The 18569-nt window shown below is 39.4% G+C and overlaps 1 protein-coding gene across 9 annotated transcripts in view; it reads right to left on the bottom strand.

Moving 5' to 3' along the window:
• The window catches only part of Wdfy3 (WD repeat and FYVE domain containing 3), a 268012-nt gene extending 253258 nt beyond the window's left edge, over positions 1-14754 (bottom strand). For 5 of the 9 annotated variants that reach the window (XM_074041845.1, XM_074041849.1, XM_074041846.1 and 2 more), the window contains exon 1: positions 14313-14754. The gene's annotated coding sequence lies outside the window, so the exon portion shown is untranslated. The remainder of the gene's footprint in view (positions 1-14312) is intronic. The other 4 variants (XM_074041848.1, XM_074041851.1, XM_074041852.1 and 1 more) reach the window with 1 other exon arrangement.
• Between the last annotated feature and the right edge of the window lie 3815 nt (positions 14755-18569).

Below are 18569 nucleotides of genomic sequence, written 5' to 3'. Positions count from 1 at the left end.
TTGTCCCACCAAAAAAAACCTAACATCTAACATACCATCATACCATGTAGGACTAAACTTTAATCAAACTCAAGAAGTACACATAAAGTTGGGTACCAGTAGCTCATGTCTATAATCCTATTTACTTGAGAGGCTGAGATCAGGAAGATCTGATCACAAGATCAACCTGGACAAATAGTTTACAACACCCTATTTCCAAAATAACAAGAGCAAAATGGAGGTGTGGCTCAAGTGGTAAAATGCCTGCTTTGCAAGTGTGAAACCTTGGTCCAAACCCCAACCCCACCACACACACACACACAAAAAGCACACATAGATGTGATTAGTAACTAAAAGCCATGCTTGACATTAAATAAAACACCAAAGTTACAATTAGACAGTAGAATGCAACCAATTTTCTTCCATTAAAATAGTGCTTACTAAAGATCTTCACTGAACTGGAATGATTCCGTGTCAGGTGATAGCAGGATATGCCAAGCAATGATTAAGCTCTGGGCTAAAGTGGATGTCAACAAGCAGAGTAGGAAGAAAGGCTAGTATACGAGGCTTCTTTCAAAGATCTTTCAGTGTTGGTAAGCAGTAGTCAAGAAGTAGCTGATTATTAATGAAAGTATTAGTCATGGAGCCAGGGATGTAGCTCAGTGGTAGAGTACCTACCTAGCATGTGTGAGGCCCTAGCTTTGGTCCTCAGCACCACAACACAGAAAGAGACAGAGACAGAAACAGAGAGAATGAATGAATGAGTCAATCTAAGAAATTTCAGAGTACATGAAAGTCCATAGAGAAAACAATAAGCAACTAAGAAAGATACAATGCTCCTCTACAAGCTAATGAATAAAGAGCCCTGGCACAGAATGGCAATGTGGTAATTTTCCCCCTACCTACCCCAACTGCACAGGTACATGTCAGTAATAGTAATGGCCTGGATACATTTTTTTGCAGCTGCCATGTCTTGACAGGCTCCCCCACCTTCTCCTGAGAGTATGGACACCTATGCCAACCTATGTGTGGTTATGCAAAAAACAAGATAATCTGGGAGTCAGTGAATGTATTTAACTCCAGTAACTCATGGCAATCTAGTTCTCTGTGGAAAAGGAGGTACAGAACACAAATGAATATCATGATACCATTTTTCATTAACATTTACTGCACAACTAATGCTAATTCAAAAGATTTTCTGCTCTTTATAGGTTTGAGAAAGAAACTACTTTCAGAAAATGTTTCAGGCTTGACTACATCTGCTCTTCTGAATGACCTGAGGCAGACCACCACTCTTTTACAGAGAACTCTTATTTTCTCCCCCTCGTTTTCCCTTTTCCATCTGTCATGTTACATTCACCCACATTTTCCTTCTCCTTCTTGCCCCAGGTTATTGTGTAAGCCTACCTCTGATGTCTACCTCTCAGCAATACAGAACTCCACAATGCTGACAAAAATTTTCAATGCCATTTCACTCAAAAGAAAAAAATACCTTAGACCTTGGAATTTCAGAAATAACAAAACAGTAATAAGTCAATTTTCATTGTGACCAGAGAGACAACTCATTCCATTTATTATGGGATTCTAAATATGTACAGTTTTCTTGTTATTTCTTTCTTTCTTTTTTGATTTCACAAATAAATGAAGCTATGCACAATTTTTCTTTCCGTGTCTAGCATATTGTGGAAATGGTAAGATCTCCTTTTTAAGGCTGAATAGTTTGTGTGTGTATGAACAATATAGTACAACAACTATTACATGGCATTCATATGGTATTAGGTAGTGTAAGTAACCTAAAGATGTATATTCAAAAACTAAGCCACTTTATAGAGAATAGCACATTCTTAGATTTTCATATCCTCAGGGATCTTGGAATTAATCCCCAATGGGTACACAGTAGATTATGGAAAACTGTATGATGTTGCTTAGGAAATTAAGAAGAGAATTACCAAGACCAGCAATGCTTCTGGATATATATACCTATTAAGGTTTGAATATGAAATGTCCCCTAGACACTTAAGAATTGGGGGCTTGTTTGCCAGCTGATAGATTTTGGGAAGTGATTGGATCCTGGGGGCTTTGACCTAAATCGATGGATTATTGGGAGGTGATGAAAAGTAGAAGGTGGAGCCTACTTGGAAGAAGTAGGTCACTGGGGGTGAATGTGTCCTTAGAGACTATATCTTGTCCTCGCACCTTCTTGTATTTTCTCTCTCTGCTTCCTATCTACCATGAAGTTAGTAGCCTTTGCCACATACTCCTGCCACCATGGTGTTCTATCTCACCAAGGGCCCAGAAACAATGGAGCCAACCGTGATGGACAGAAACCTCTAAAACCTTAAATCCTCCTCCCTTATGTTGTTTTCCTCAGATATTTTGTCTCAGCAATGAAAGGCCTGACTAATAAAATTCGTAAAACAAATGTTATCACCTCCCAAATATACCTGTACCCTCCTGTCCACTGCAACACTGTTTAGATATAGGAAAAATCTACATGTGTATTGATGTATAAACACAGAAACTGTGGTATTATATATACACACACACACACACACACACACACACACACACAAACTATTCAGCCTTAAAAGGGAGATCTTACCTTTTCCACAATATGCCAGACACAGAAAGAAAAGTCGTGTGAAACTTCATTTATTTGTGAAATCAAGAAAGCAAGAAAGAAAAAAGGAAGGAAAGAAAAGGTCAGATATAGAGACAAAGAATAAAACTGTGACTACCATGGTCCAGATTGAGGGAGAAGGGAAGATGTAGATAAAATGATACAAAGTAGCAGAAACAAAGTGAAGAAGTCTAGAGTTCCAACATATAGCATGAAGATTGTAAGTAATAAAATTATACTATATTTGGAATTCCTGTTAAATTAGTACATTTTAGCTGCTCTTTGCTCTCATGTAAACAAAACCAAAATGGGTAACTATGTGAAATGATGGTTAGGTTCAGCTGTTTCTTGTAGTAACTATTTTATTGTATATATATGTATCTCATAATACCATGCATATACCTTAAATAAACACAAAATTTATTTTTTATGAAAATTTTACATGCAGCTAAGCGTGGTGGCACACGCACACACACCTTTAATCCTAGCACTTAGGAGATTGAGTCAGGAGGATTAAGAGTTCAAGCCCAGTCTAGGCTACATAGCAAGGCCCTATCAAAAAACAAAACAACAACAAAAAACACAAAGAAAGAATACATGCTAGGGAAGTCATAGTTAATGCAATTTTTATAATGACCTAGTTTAAAATGCTTCAGAAGCAAAAGTTGGGTTTCCATGTTAAAGTGTATTTCTCCTAAGAATTTTACTTTATTCCTATCCTTTTATTAAGCATTAAATTTAGGCTATTCCCACCCCCCCAAAAAAAAGCCTTTTCTGCATCACTGATTTTATAACCAGTTGATTTTATAAAATCAACTGATTTTATAATTTTTGATAATTTTGGTATAGTAAATTTTACAATTTTCATCAAGAAAATTCTGTCAATCCTCTGGCATTCAGATCCAGTATCATCTTAGGGTTCTACCAATCACTTTAGTGAAAAGCAATCTTTCTACTTATTAAGTGTCCACACAACTTTACCTCTCAGATAGACTAATCATACACTACTCTGTTATGTATCTATAACATTCCACCGTAAAGTTATCGAGGGCAGAACTACCCTTGTCTTAAACATCCATGCGTACTACTCATAACACCCAGCACAGCATGCAATAATACATTTGGTGAATATTTAGGGAAAAAAGTGTAGAGAATTATTAAAGATTACAGCATCACTTTATTTGTGTTACATCATCATTTTAGGAAATGAGGCCTATGTTTCTAGGAAGCACATTTAATCCTTTAAACTTGTTTTAATTTAGTCACTACTCATTACACAAATAAATCAGTCTAAATAATATTATAAAACAATCAATACACAGTGATTAGTCTAAAAAGAAATAAGACTTTATTTTATCTCATATCTATTCACTTAATAAACAGCATTTACCATCTGAGCACACACCTGTAATCCTAGCACTGGGGACACTGAGGCAGGAGGATCTAGAGTTCAAAACCAGCTGGACTGCATAAAGAGACCCTGTCTCAGAAAATAGACAAACAAAAGATATTTACCATCTAAAAAACCTGACACTGTATTATGAGCAATGTCATGGAATTCAGAGTCAGATTTTAGGAAAAGAAAACTGACTATGAATTTACCTAGAGATTTATAGAATGAATAGAAAAAAGAAACACAAGAGGGGGAAGAATGAGAAAGAGTACTAGAGGGGGTGAATATAATCAAAGTACATTATATGCATATAGAAAATGTCACAATAAACCCCTTTGTACAATTAATGTACACAATAAAAAAGAAACACAATAAAACATGTACTGTTATTTTTTCACTGAATAGTGAAATCCCAGAATTCCCAAGAGTAAACATTTAAGTCTTACATAATTTTCTGACAACATGCTTATTATCTTTGTACACTTACTCACTCAACAAATGAATAATAAAAGCCAATTACATGCCCATATTATAGGTTTAAAGAAGAAATAAAATTTGCTGAAATAGGTTATACAATAGGTGATAATGTTGTGTAGCTGCTTATTAACACCCTTTCTACTGTTCCCAAATCTCCTCTATACTCAGCATGGTGATAACAGATACTTAATAAATATTCCTTGACTAACTGCTAAATATTTCTTCCTTTATATTCTGTTCTATATTAAGAATGAAAGCTCCCAGTAAGCAAATTTAGTAGTGATTAAACAAAGAAGTCTAGCAAAGAGGAATTAGAAAAAATGTCATGTAATTAAAATTTTTACATGACTATGTCCAGGGCAGTGACAGAATTACCCAATGGAAAATAATTAGCCATTTGCCCAGTTACCTGTCACCCTTTTTGTAGAAAATGCAGGGAATAAATATCCTTGGTCTGCTGCCTACAGAAGTAAGACACAGAATCTCAATTTGCACACATCAACATCTTCACTCTCCAAGGAAGATAAAAACATCCACATTTTTGTATTTGTCAAATTTCTCAAAGTGAATAAGATCCCTATGCCTTTAGTAATAAAATATAAACCGGTCACTGTGCCATATGATCCAGCATGTCACAGCTAAGGAAAGATGGGTGAAGGGCACGCAGGACTCTGAAACTTGCTCCGAGTTTACAATTACTTCAAAACTTAAAAGGTGGGCTGGTAGATTGGCCCAAGTGGTAGGGCGCCTCGCTGGCAACTGCGAGGCCCTGAGTTCGAACACCAGTGCTGCCAAAAATTAATAATAATAATAATGATAAAACTTAAAATTGAAAAAAATCAATGTTTTGAAAAAGCGTTAAGAGAAATTAAAACAGGTAAATTATGTTTCTAAATTCAAATGCTTAATATGTACTATGTAATTTGCATATTTTGAGAAAATACTTGGAATTTTTTTAAGTATTGAATCTTATGCTATATAATTAACCACCTCCTACGCCATAAAAATTATAAAGTGAAATTTATGTGTATACATGCTTTAATTAGAGCAATACAATAAATTACAAGTTAATATGCAGAAAAACAAAAATGAAGAAAACAGCAGATAAAAATAATTTTGGATAACTTTTAAATAAGACCAAATAACAGCCACGTATCAGATTCTTATTTTTCTTAGGCTAATACTGCTGGCCTCCTGCAAGTCCACATTGGCTGGAGAACGGAGGAAAGCATTTTACAGGAAGAGGAAGCTAGGCCTAGTACTAAAAGTGCTGACCACATGCCCGTTAGGACAAGTCAATGCTCATGTCACGTGACCTTCACTCACAACACAGGCACCACGAGGAAAGCTGGACGAGTTCCTGTAAGAACTCATTACCTCTGCTATCTTGAGGACCCTCAGAATGAAGGACTGCCCACAAGATGAAGAGCTAGAAGGCAGCCAGGCTAGGAGACCAAACCAAAGGAAGGCAGCTCTAGCGGTGGAGAACAAGAGTCTTTCATTGCTGAACCGCTAAGTGCCATCACAAATAGGCACTGGTCCTTTATAGGTAGTAATAATGAATACTTCAAAGGGATACACAAAAGAATTAAACAACTGGAATGCCTCTATTTTTTAAAATGCTCACTCACTCATTAACTCTTTAAACGCCAAAGTAAAAGAACAATATGTGGAATGCACTAAGGCTTCACATGTATCCAGCTGACTAAAAGTTTCTGATCTACACTTGCAGACTCACCAAAACACACCATTACAGTACCTCCTATGCCAGTTCTCTTCACCACATAGGAGTTCAGCGTAAATCCTGAGCTTGCTCCAGTACTGCGGCACCTGATCAACACAATGCTCTTTTGTGGACTATCACAAAACAATTATGTATTAAACTTAAAGTGACTAAACCCTTCACATACAAGGCTACATCATATTCCATACATCAATATACTAATACACAAATACTAGCAGATGGCAAAGTTTAAAAAGAATCATTGTGGGAGAAAATTTAAGCCTAAGAAACAGCAATTTTCTTTGAGAAAACCAGTATGTGTATAGTAAGACCACTCTATTAGAGAACTAAAACCAAGATGCTATTCATACCCTAAGCATTAAAAGAACAAAAACATGAGTAAACCTCAAAACTCAGCGCCTCAGCAGTTTAGTGAAATTATGGTTTAGCCGGTCAAAATAAAATATAGTACAACATCTGGATCATCAATAATCTAACATTGATGACCTATTACACACAATCTACTGGACAAAATGACTTTTGGTTAAACAAAAGCAGAAATGGGGAAAAGGATGACTCAGATTACTAATAGACCTTACTTAAAATGTTTGGCCTCAAGCCTTCCAGCTTCTGCAGCTAAACAACTTAGGACCTCTCAAAGGCCTTCCCCAGCAGCTTCGAAGACATGCAGGAACTGGAGTTACAGTAGGTGGGAGCGTATAGGACACAAGGCGTAAGGACTCGGAGGCTGAGGGTAGAGGGAACAGTTCCATACCCAAGATGACATTTAGATTCTCCAGGTCTGAAGGGTCTATGCTGGAGCTGAAGGGTCTAGGCTGCAAAAAATCAAAGCCCCCAAACAAGAGAGTCGGGTAATTAAACTACTGAGTACTTCCTGTGCATCCAAATGAAACACACTAAGAAATATCATTGAGTTCATTTCTGGTGCTAGATTTTTCAAATGCTGCAGGACCAGTGTCTCAGTTATTTATACAACTTATAGTGTAGATCTATCAGTGTTTGTTTTATTAAAGATTTGAGGGTCCAGTAAAAAAATTAACCTCAAAAAATATCCACCAAAGAAATGGAAACAGAAGTGTGAATAAGCCAAAAACTTCTACAATGAACCCTATCCATTTAGCTTGGAGATAAATTATTTCTCCAGTTCTTTGCTACTGTATTTCTTTAGTATGACATTTGTTTATGGTGAATGAATGCATGAGTTTCCTAAGTATGTGACATTTCTTGAGCATGTCAATAGTGGAAGGATAAAGCTGGCAGAAAACATGTTAAAGCATTTTGGGGGAAGCTTGCCCATGTGTTTCAGGGAAGTAGAGGAAACAGAGCACAGAGCTGGCACACAGATATGCGTTCAATATTCACCAAGTATTTACCGAGCATTGACTATGCACAGTTCATAGCCCAGGGCACGAAATTCAATGTTGAGAAAAATGAAGTCACTATCCATATGGACAGTCACATAGCAGTCACTATGCAATGTTGTTGGTTATAGGGACTCTATAATTCAATAAACATTAACTGAAATATGAATTCAAAAGTTAAAGAAATCTGCCCTCCCCAACCCTAGAACTTAGCTTAAGAAAGAGACAAACAAAGGAGCTATTATTAAGTGTTAATTAGGGTACAACAAAGGGTAGAAGGCAGCACCCACCAAGCACTACTTCAAGAAGAAGGCAAGGCTCAGGGGCAGTTCTCCTGCTTCAGGGCCTTAGTACCTGCTCTCCTCTCAGATCTACAACTCTCACTCATATCTTCAAATCTCTGCTCAAATGTCATCTTAACAGACAGACCTTCTCATACAGCCCTCTACAACTCGCAATGCACTCACATCTGGGCACCCCAGTTCTCCCTTTGCCCCTTAACCCAGCCTTCTGTTTCTCTGTGGCACTTACACCTCTGTGACTGTATGCAGTAACAGATAACTATTCCGTAACAAATTAAGTACATGTCATGTACTATAATAACTGACAGCATCATCAGTATAATGTTAATAATATAAATTTGTTATGTACATCCCAAATTAGAACTTAAGATGCTTTATAGAGCTGCACTACCTAGCATCATACATAACAGACAACAGATACTCAGCCTTTAAAAAAAAAAAAAAATGGATGAATGAATGGCTGTCAGAGATGAGGCTGGAGAAGCTGAGGCCATGGCCTACTGAATTTTGTATACACCAGGACCCCCTGCTTAGCAGGTCTCTGATAATGACTTAAGAGCTATTCAAAGATTCGAAGTAAGAAAAACAAAGGCACAATGAAAAGACCACAATTTCATATTTTGCAAAACTTAAAAAATGAGAATTGATTTTGGGAAGGATATAAAATGAATCTATGAGAAGGGTTGAGACTGGAGTTGACAGCATTTCAAGACCACTGCAACTTCAGCAGCAAAATGGAACTGAAGACAGGCTTGTGGGGACTGGTTAGAAGTATTTAGAAGATAAAAGCAATGAGACCTGGTGCTTACCTGGATGTGAAACCTGAGAAAGACTGACAAGCAGACAATGACTGCCAGGTTTCAATCCAGTGACAGAAGAGGTGCTAAGGGCATTCACCCAAACTGAGAAGGCCACATGAGGGAATACACTTTGGGGGAGAATCTAGAAGTTAAGTTTTGGACATGTTGAGGTTTGTCTGAGAAGCATCTCAGCAAGTAAGTCTAAACTAACAGTTGGATATTTGGATATATGAATCTAGAGCTCAGTAGTACGGCTTGGGGTGGCTTTTTGTTGTTTTGCTTTTGCTTTTTTTTTGTTTTTATATAATGAGAGTTAAAGAAGTAATGCATAAGTCAGGCACAGTGGTGCACACCTAATAATACCAGCACCTTGGGAGGCTAAGGAAAGAGGATCACTTGAGCTCAGTATTTCAAGGCCAGCCTGGGCAACACAGTGAGACCCTTTCTCCAATTTTTAATATTAAACTATAAATATCACAAACACAGTATTTCAGAATTATAATTAAATGACTGCCCTTCAAATACTTCTTGCTCTATATGCAAAACTAAGTCATCCTAGCTGTCAGCATAAAATCAGTACTATAACTATCAATACTTATTACACATTAGTACAAACCTGATGGTAATGATGAAAATCAAACTTAATCAGAAATATATATTATATATTAGATGAGAATTAGCATAAAAAATAAAAGGTAATTCTACAATTATTTCTATAATAATGCATCTTACAAGATCTGGGGATAAATGCAAAGATAACATAATTAAAGTATCTCGGTCTATAAATTTCAGAAAAAAACACATTAGATGTATATATGGAAATATCACAATCAGACCCTCTGTATAATTAATACACACTAAAAAATTTTCAGAAAAAAAAGCAAATCATCAATATAATACCTCAATATTGTAGGATATGTTTGCTTTTTTCCTAGTTTTACTTCTGATTAACTTTCCTAAGTATAAATGAGATTAGACAGGGGCAAAAAAATGCAGGCTTTAGAGGTCTTGTTTATTTGAAAATAATATCCCTGATAATTTACCATTTGTGCTTTCTCTTATCTATGGATGTCTAACACACTATTGATACTTCACAGCCATTTTACCCAACTACTCAAACTGCAAATGTCTCAGGGAGATATTGCTTCCTGCAGGAAGACCTCCCAAACTTGAAGTCTAGTTGCAAGTTTTCTCTCACCCCATACACACCACAGTGCCAAGACCTCATTTAACCTCAATTAAGCAACACTCTGTCCAATGGTCTCTTCCCCACAGCTCTAAGCTCTATGTGACAAGGACTTTCCATGCTATAGGCATAAGACACTTGTGTATGCAGGTGATGAACAAATACATGAAATCAATGAGTGAGCCCATCATCCAGTTCTATGACAACTATCGAGAAGGTTTATGCAAACATTTCTTACTATTGCAGGGTACTCAAACTAGGAATATGGCTATTTCTGTTTATAATCTAACATGACTACTTACTACATACAAAGTTATTCTTCTAGTTATTACACTTCATATCTCATGGCTAATCATTGGTTTATTATTCAAACAAGACAACACAAGATTTTCCTATTAAAAATTAAATGCTCATTTTGTGTAGTGGCACAATCCTGTAACAGGAGGCTGAGGCAGGAGGATCAGGAGTTCAAGGTCAGTCTGGGCTACTTAGTGATTTCAAGGCCAGCATGAGCTACATAGCAAGACCCGCCCAAATAAGCAAGGGCTGGAGATGTAGTTCAGTGGTATGGCACTTGCCTATCGTGCACAATCCCCAGCACTGTATGGTAAACAAATATTTGTATGGGATATATATAATTCAATCCTTTGACCACACTAAAAGTATAAGAAATTTTCAAGTAAGACTGTAATATTGTAGACAGATGATGTGGCACAAACCTGGAATCCCAGCACTCAAGAGGCTAAGACAGGAAGATCTAGAGTCTGGGCTACACAGCAAGACCCTGTCTCAAAAAAAAGAAAGAAAAAATAGAAAAACAACAAATAAAAAGATTTCAATATTGGAGTTTCAGAAAGATTGACAACCAGTTAAAATCCTTGATTTTAAAATAAAAAACCAGTCCAACGAGTTTAGAAAACCTTGGTAAAATCCCTTCAGTGCAAAGTGCTAGCATACAAGTAGTAGCATGTATTTTTTTTTCTTTAAATCCAAATAAAAATTTAAAAAATGGTTTATGAACAATTTCTCAGAATTTTTTTTAATGTTTTTTTGTTTTGAACACAGGGTCTCAAAATGTGGCCCAGGATGGCCAGGAATTTGCTGTGTAGCCCGGGCTATCCTCGAACTTCCAATTCTCTTGCCTTGGCCTCTGGAGTGCTGGGATTACAGATGTGCTCCACCATGCTAAGCTCAATTTTTTCATCCTATATAATAAGTATATAGTACACATAGAATAACCGGTTAAAATTTTATTAACTGTCAATACCAACTGCTGACAAGAATGAAGAGCAACTGAAACTCTCACAAATTGCTGGTAGGTCTGCAAAATGCTCTGGCCATTTGATACAGTTTGGCAATTCAATAAAAAGGTACTGACATTGATCACTATGTCATAGGACTCAATAATCTCCTCATAGGTGTTAGTATTAACTGCCCCTCACATAGTCTTGCATGTAAAAGCTTTCACTATCTTTATTGATAATTGACCAAATCTGAGAAGAACTCAAAATATCCATCACTTCAGGAACTGACAAACTGATACCTTGACACAAAGGAATGCGACTCACCACCAACAAAAAAGAAACAGACTCAATGGCTGAAGCTGGCTGATGCCCACTCATGACAGTCCATTGTTAAAGTTTTCAGGATTTTTCCAAGCTGGTTAAGGGAGCTTAATATAGGCCATGGAGACAGTATTTGCCCTGCTATAATTAGCAAATGCTACAAATCAGGGATCTGGGAGCATGGGGGCAGGTTGTTAAAATATTTACCAGCCCATCACTGATCAAACAACTACTGCACACAACAACTTAATACGTGTCAAAAGCATTACACTGAGCGAAGGAAGACACAGAAAGCCGCACGCTGCAGAATTCATTTATAGGATATTCTAGAAAGGACAAAAGTATAAAGACATTAATTACATTAACAGTTGCCAGTCATAGAGGAAGAGGGCTGACTATAAAGGGGCATGAGGGAACTTTTTGGAGTGACAGCAATGTTCTGTGTCATGAATGTGGTGATTTCCCATCTGTACAAAGCTTTTACTGCATGCAAATTACATCTTAATAAACCTGGCTTTAAAAAATTAAAATAGATGTCATTAATTATTTTATGAATGAGAAATATATCATATGCACAATGGGGGAACAGGAACTTAGTACTACTAGGAAGGCAGATTTTGATACAAAAACAGAAACACAAAATTGTCAAAAAAAGAAGTGAATTTATAATCACAGGAAACACTAAAATCAGAGGGCGATAGCTCCTACTAAGAATGCAATAGAATGGTTCCCCCTTGGGTGTGATTTTAGTCCAGTATCATTCATAGAAGTTAGAATCACGAAGATCTCTTTCTCCTGGGAGTCTATGACTCCAAAATCCCATGATATTATGTATTATTGTAATCTCAGATACATGGCCACTTCTAATTGATGTTCCAAAAGTAAGCCTAGTTTCAGGAGTGCTGGCTCTGAGTTTAGACAACATGGTTCAAATGTTGGCCGAACAATGTCTACATGACTTTGAAATAGTCTCTCTAAATATCTATTTCCCCATCTGTAAAATGAGATCAACATTTTCCTGAGATCTGGATAAGAATGCATAAAAAAAACCACATCTATGTGAGAAACTCTCAATTACAGACAACACTTAGAAACAATTAGAGATGAACTAAAATTATCTAATCTAATCCTAAGAAATCTAGCTTTCCAAATATAGAAAATGTATTCTTGTTTGTTTGATTGAGAAAGGGTCTCACTATGCTGCCCAGACTGGCCTGGAACTACTGACCCTAAGCAATCCTCCTGCCTCATCCTCTCAAGTGGTAGAATGACAGGCATGGGTCACCACACCCATTCGGTTAGGAAATTTATTCTTTAATTATATGTCCAGTGGTTTATAAGCTTTCATGGAGCCAGAGGCTTTTGAGAATGTGATGATTACATGGACTCTTTATCCAGAAAAAATGCAAATATAAGCTACATTCTGCATGTAATTTCTGGAGAATGCCTGATGTAAACTCTTAAAAACTGCAAAGGTGAGCAGTGGAATTTAAGCATCTTCAAAGTAGGGATCCACCTGACACTGAAACTATTACACTGCCATTTAATTTTTTCTCAGATTTTGTAAGTAAGACAAGAACATCATGTTTTCTAATTCACATCTCCTCTGTGCCCAAATTTTTAAGTTACAGCATATTTTTACATGAATGGATTTCAACTCAGGAAAAGAAACTTGTATTAAAAACCTGTATTTCCAGTTGCTTGAAATGGTTAAAAGTGTAACGCGCACCACTGATGCTCAAATATCGTTGAGTTCTCAAGCCAAATTCAATATATACATTTAATATAAAAACCTAGCAAGGTAATTCTCATACTTAAAGAGTCCCATGCTAAAAGTTTAATTTTTCTTTTTCAAGTAGGATTTTTTACTAGACCTATGCACTAACACCACATTTGGTTTTTTGGGGTTTTTTTTTGTTTTTTTGTAAATCAGCACATTCTTGCTTCTGTTTTGTTATGTTTATTTGTCAGATGGTCTGATGGTGGAAACTAATTGTTCTAAATCTGCTACCAAATAAATACCAACCGGGAAATACGCTATCTCAACACAAAAGGTTTTGTTTTTCTTTCTTTTTTTTTTTTTTCAGACTACATAATAGCCACTTGCCAATCCGTGCCCTTTACTGAACAAAAATAGTTCTTCGAATGCAAATGTGCCATTTTCCCACAGAAAACACCTAAGCAGTCTTAAGGTGCAGGACGTCCATGCAAGGGTTTACACCCGTAGTGTGGACCTATCGGATTATTTTTGTGAAAGAAGACCTCGTACTGTAGCTCTCAGAATTCAATGGTCCAAATGGATGACACGCAGCGGCACTTCAGGCGCTGGTGGGAAAGGTCACTGGTTTCCTTAGCGTCTGCTAAGCCAGCACAACCCGGCACTGGGGCAGGAGCATCTCCGCGGCCTCCCGGGAGCAGGACGCAGGGGACGCGCCTGGGGAGGCCGCGGCCAGGGGGACGGAGGCCTGGCGCGCGCGGGGGGCGCGGGGGGCGCAGACCCCGCGGGGCCGGCCCGACCCCAGCCCCAGCGCCGGGAGCCACCGGTTACGCCCCCGCCACTGATGACAGGCAACACCCAGCCCCGTCCTCCCCCACACCCCTAAATCCCCCCACCGCGCCCCGCGCCGCGGGACCCCCGTGAGCCCGACCCCGACGGCGCCCTCTCCAGGCCGCGGCGGAGGCCACGGGCCTGGCGCCAGCCGCGGTGGCAGCGCGGCCCCCGGGGGAGGACAGCTGGGCCGCGCGGCCTGTCCCCCCGGGCAGCGGGCGCAGGGCCGCGCGCGGGCAGCGCCTCCGCCCCGCACGAACAAAGCGGCCGGGCGCGCGCGGGTCGGGCAGCGCCGCCTGCGGGTCGCGGGACGCGGGAGGCTGGCGGGGACACTCACCGGAGGCCGGCGGGAGGGCCTGGTGGCCCCGAGCGGGGCGCGGCGGGCCGGGGGGCTCCGCAGCGGTGGCGGGCACGGTGCGGCGGGGCCCGGGAGCCGCACGGGCCCGGCTCGGTTCTGCGGCCGCAAGGTGCGGGAACGGGTCCGCCGGGCGGGCAGCGGCGCTAAGCGGCCGGGGCAGCGACGCCGCAGCCGGTCCCTTCTCTTGCCCTGCTCCCCGCTCCGCCGCGTCGTCCTGGTCGCTGGGTCCCCGCCGCCGCCGCCGCCTTAGCCTCGGCGCCCCTCCGGCTTCTCCTCTCCATCAAGGCCGGGCCGAGCCGCAAGGACCATCCCGGGAAGTGAGGAGTTGTTGCCGTCTCCCGCAGCTGCTGGTGGCCATCTTTAATCCTCCTCCTCCTTCTCCTCCTCCTCCTCCTCCGGCTCCTCCGCCTCCCGCGGGCTGCTGACTGACTGACTGACTCTGGATCCTCCTCTTTCCCTCCTGCTCCTCCTACCGAGCCGGCCGCAGAAATTGCAGCGGCTCTCGCGGCCCCCTCCCTGCCTTTCCTTCCTCTTTCCCGGCCGCCCGCGCTCCCCGCGCTCCCTCCCGATCCCGCGCACCCGAGCGGAGCCCCTGGTCCCCCTCGTCCCCACCCCGCGCCTCACCGCCCCAGAGCCACCTTCTCAGAAGACACAGCCGAGAAAGGACGTCCGCGCCCCTTCAACCTGCACCCATTTGCTGGATGCTGTCACACAGCATGGCCGAACGCACCCTGCGTTGATTTTACTCCAGCTGGAGCACAAAAGAACGGCCCATGCTAGCTATCTCGCTATGCAGCTCTCAAACTCCTGCTCGGCCTCCTGTCTGTGTGCCTCACGTCCATCATGGACCCAGGGATGAAGAGCCCAGTCTCAAGTGTGGCCTTCTGTCGGTCGGTGACCTTGACTCCATCGACTGAGATTTTCCTTCAGGGAAAAGGCCTTATTTATTCCTTCACTGTCCTAACAAACACAATGTTTGAAACAAGTTAAGTATGCTTTGGTCAGCCTACAGCTGCTAAGCGACATCAGTTTATCCCCTCAGTCAACCCCGCAGACAATTTGGGTCACGCTTCTGTTCTGGCCATAGGGACAGTCAGCAGTTAGGAGCGGACTGCCTTAAAACAGCTCAAAGGAGGGAAGTGGCCAGACCAAAGCTCTGATGTCAAACTTGTTTTTTCTAACTGCAGTCTACAGCAGTTTCAGGATTTCCTCTAATAAAGATGAAGCAACTTGGACTTGCTGTTTCCTTCTTTTTGCGAGTTTGCCTTTGGAATTGAACCCATTTGTAATGATTTGATCACTGACGGCAGTCAGGTTCGGTACTGCTGACAAACCCAGGGACATTTTATACATGTGAACACTTTGGGGGCCATGGTTTCTGCTGTGGGGCACCTGCTCTGAAGAAAAAGCACTTTGCCCTTTGAGAAGAAGACAACTAGATGTGTTCAAAGGTTATTCTCTTCAACAGACCAAACAGAGAGAAATGGCTTAAATTGTAGTCGTAGAGTCTTCAAAATGAGCAGTTTTTTAAATTCAAATTTAAGATTTTATAATCATAAAAATTTAAGTGCTACAAAGCTCTGAAAAGAAAGTGCCAAAACAATTTCTAAATTATATGTTAATAAAACTACTGGTAATCCTTAAGGGGGGCAGGGAGTGGTGCAGGATTGTTTCTCTTTGTTCCTGACAAAGTAACCTGTGGACAGTTGGGTTAAAGATTTCAGGAGCCATCTTTCAGCACTAGTAATTCTTCCGTTTGAAATCAACAGCTTGCACCATTGGCTAAAATTCTCTAAGCGCAAATAAATAAAGTCTTTGAGATAGCATTAATACATTTTGAAATAGATTAAAAAGACCAAGTACCGATGGGTGGAAGCAGTACATCCCCACATGTTCTGTTGTTTCCCTTTGGCCTTTTGGTGTTCATTCTTTATGTAGATTTTGTGTTTCTCCACTCTATCACTAGACCAAATTACCACAAAATTCTTGACTCTTAAGTATTCACCTACAAATCTGTACGTTTAGAGAAAAAAGAAATATTGGATTACACAAATACATAGTAGGAAATAATTGGTTGACTTCTTTTTAAACATTGAGACCACCATGCATGTTAAGAGAAAGATTTTCAATTAAATATGAGGTTTCAGGACTCTTGTCATTGGATTTTGTATACAATGAAGGAAGAAATATTCTATGTTTTAAAATTCATTAATATTTTGACGATAAATATTTTCCTGTTGGAAAATATGTTGCCGTAAAGTGCTTGGATACATCAGTATGCTAATGCAGCAGTTTTCTTGTTGATGTCTTAAAACACAATCTCACAAAGATTTTTCCATTCTACACACAAAAATAAATGCAGCAAGCTTTTTTTTTTGTCTCTTTTACTGAAACCACAGAAGCATAAGCAGTGTAATAATGGATAGAACCCAGAGAAATCAGACCCCTCGTGTCTGCTTTTTTCTTTTCCAGCTCTGTTTCACATCTATCATCACAGCCCTTACCTTCTTTGGTCTTTGTTGCCGGCTAAATGTAGGGGTTTTGTCCTCTTAGGTTTAAGTTTTTTGTTTTTTTTTTTAAATAGATCAGATTCTTCTGCAACATGATTATTGTTTCATGTAGATTCACTGTCAGATGAACTCAAGATCCTCCATAAAACAAAGACTTGTGGTTACAGTGGGATAAACCCTTTGTGCAGAGGACAGATGGAAGGAGAGAGAGGCATGTGCAGCAAACCCCTCTGGGAATAGAGGAGCAACCATGAAGGGCTATTTCTAAACATTTCTGCACCAGGAGCCTGGTCCCCAATTGAATAAGGTGACTGTGGACAACGGCAGTCCAGAGGATGTGCCTAACAACAAGTAAACAAAATCCATATATACTTTTAACATGATGGAAAGTTCTATGAACAAGAATAACAAAACATAATTTTAAATGAAAGGAGATAAAAAGATTCATGAAAAAGTAAGAGGAAGAATATGAAAAAATAGCAAAGAGCAATTTTGGAAATTGTTATCATCAGTATTATTGGAAATTTGCTATGTAAACCATTATTTCCTTCACATTTATTTTTAATACTAAAGAATTAAACTTGGGCTGGTGGGATTATCCCAAAGATATACACAAACAAATTCTAGAATTTTAAGATATTAGCATTATATAAAGTGCTAGGTGATGCTAGAACACAAAAGTTATAAGGAATTAAAGCTTTGATTGACACATTTAAAAATTCCATATGTAACTGTTATGCTTTAAACATATTTCTGTTTTCCCAGGCTATTAGCTACCACAGCAGAATTACCATACTGTTTTTCCTTGTTTGAAAAAACCAGATGGAAGAGAAACTGGGCAAGCAAATGAAAATCTCTGGGGATCATGGGAACTGAGCACTTACGAAAACCATATTCCAGGCAAGAAGATAATCTTAGGTAAATGTTTCAGTTTTATTCTTATGATCTCTGTTCCTTATAAAAAGATAATTAATATTTGCGTTTCACATCTTCCATTTCAAGTGAATAATGACATTCCATATTTATCTGCACAGATTGGAGTTTGGTATCATTCTTCACTCCTCAATTTAGAGAACTCCTTATAATTAACTGATGAGCTGCCCCCAAGACAGTGCCATTTAGAGTCATTACTGTGCTCTAATTGGGGAGAAATGCGTTTAGAAAGTTCCAATTAGAGTCATTCTCTCTTGCTCTTACAAACATATTCAAAGAGGGTATTGGAGCGTTTATTTGGTTTGGAGGTTGTAGAGCTTGGTGTATTGTCTGTGTTTGTGTTTATACTTAAGTAAATAATAACAGAAAAGCTTCTTTAAACTGCAGAGTAACAGCACCACATGAACAATGACAATTTTTATTCTTGCTTATCGTAATGATCCCAACCAGAATAGAGAAGGAGTATCCGGAAGATTTCATTAATAATGACTCGTACTTCAACATTAAGTTGACATCTCTAGATTATCAGTTCCTTCATATTTCTTTATGGAGTTGTGAAGAGTTTAGACATTTATGATGTCTTTATAATGTTTTTACAATTTAAGTATAGCAGTATGTGCAGTGGGTTTATTTCAATTATTAAACAATTTGGGCAAAAAAAATCAAATGACTTACTGAAAGTCACTTGGTACACAGAGTATAGAAATGGGAATTAAAATCCGGTCCCTTGACTCTATCTCAGAGTTGAAAGGGTTCATCTTACTAGTGAAAAAGGGAAGACTAATGAAACTTT

The sequence above is a fragment of the Castor canadensis genome, chromosome 9, assembly GCF_047511655.1.
Source record: "Castor canadensis chromosome 9, mCasCan1.hap1v2, whole genome shotgun sequence".
Lineage (NCBI taxonomy): Eukaryota > Metazoa > Chordata > Mammalia > Rodentia > Castoridae > Castor > Castor canadensis.
This window is presented reverse-complemented; position numbering and strand designations above follow the sequence as displayed.